Source organism: Dioscorea cayenensis, chromosome 5, assembly GCF_009730915.1.
Source record: "Dioscorea cayenensis subsp. rotundata cultivar TDr96_F1 chromosome 5, TDr96_F1_v2_PseudoChromosome.rev07_lg8_w22 25.fasta, whole genome shotgun sequence".
Taxonomy (NCBI): domain Eukaryota; kingdom Viridiplantae; phylum Streptophyta; class Magnoliopsida; order Dioscoreales; family Dioscoreaceae; genus Dioscorea; species Dioscorea cayenensis.
Window position 1 is genome coordinate 11,781,076 of NC_052475.1, and position 1,494 is coordinate 11,782,569.

General features: G+C 43.4%; 1 non-coding gene across 1 annotated transcript; it reads right to left on the reverse strand.

Moving 5' to 3' along the window:
* Window positions 1-567: 567 nt before the first annotated feature.
* LOC120262582 lies at window positions 568-674 on the reverse strand. Its single transcript, XR_005536848.1, has one exon. It is a non-coding gene; the product is annotated as a small nucleolar RNA R71 (small nucleolar RNA).
* Between the last annotated feature and the right edge of the window lie 820 nt (window positions 675-1,494).

Consider the following 1,494-nt stretch of genomic DNA (forward strand, 5'->3'; position numbering starts at 1 on the left):
TTTCTAGAGCTTAACTTTCTTTATCTTTCTTGACTTTGCAAGGTACTATGCATGACACGAGCAAATCGATCAAATTTAGTTGCACAAGACAGTGAAATTGAGAGAACCTTGCATCGAAGACTTAGAGAAGTGGGCGAAAGCATTAGTGAAAGAAACATTGAAATTGAGGACACAAAATCTGTAATCATGGCCGAAGAAAGACGTACTTTATCCGAATATGAAAGGCCACAATTCACAGGCGAAGAATTTAGTGTGCAAGCGCCATCCATTGTCACAAATAATTTTGAGATCAAGGGAAGCACCGTCGGCATGGTCCAAAATTCAGTCCAATTTAATGACCTTGCAAATGAAGATGCCCATGATCATCTTTCCCGTTTCCTTCAAATTTGTTCTACCTTCAAGATAAACGGGGTGACTGACGATGCAATCCGGCTAAGATTATTTGCTTTCAGTTTGAGAGATGGAGCATATCGGTGGCTCACACCCTTATCGTCGAGGTTGATCAAAACATGGAAAGATATGGTGGAGAAATTTTTGTGAAGGTATTTTCCTCCTAGCAAAGCGGCGAAGCTAAGGTAAGAAATTTCGGCATTCAAACAAGGAGAGTCGGAGACACTATTTGAAGCTTATGAGAGATTCAAGGACCTTCTTCGAAGATGCCCCCATCATGGTTTCGTTTCTTGGATGCGGGTTCAGATCATCTACAACGGGTTGAATTATGTAACTCTTCAATTAATTGATGCCGTAGCGGGTGGATCTCTTAGTAACAAGTACCTTGATGAGGCCGAGCAACTCCTTGAATCAATGGCAAGTAATGAGTCTCATTGGGCCTCAAGAGGTGCATCACAAAAAGGGGTCGGAATCTATGAAGTCAATGCTAATGATGCTCTTGCCGCAAAGGTTGATGTGTTGTCTCGAAAGCTAGACATGCTCATGGGTAGCAGCTCAAAGTTAGAATCGGTGATGAGTTGTAGCACTTGTGGTGGAGGGCATGGAGTCGCCCAATGTCCTATTGCTAGTTCCTCCATTGCCCCTATTGAGAATGTTGATTATATTGGGGGACAAAGGCCACAAGGGAATCCCTACAGCGCAACTTATAATCCGGGGTGGAAATACAACAGAAAGCTGCACCACCTCCACAAGGTTCCCAAATGCAACAACCAATATTGGAGAAGAGGTTCACTACTGAAAATGTACTTGCCAAGTTCATGATTAACAATGAATCAAGATTCAACAGCATAACCAGCAGTATGGATACTCAGTTTAGTAAGGTGAATGCTCAGCTTGCTCAACATGCCGGACAGTTCAATGAGATTGGCTCCATTTTGTGAAACCTTCAAACTTCTGTACAATCCCTTGAGCACCAAGTGGGACAGCTTGCTAAAGCTAATTCTGAGTGACCTTCAGGTAGTCTCCCTAGTAACACTGAGGAGAACCCAAGAGAGCACTTGTAGGCCATTGCCCTTAGGAGTGGGAAACAGGTTGAGACAAGGG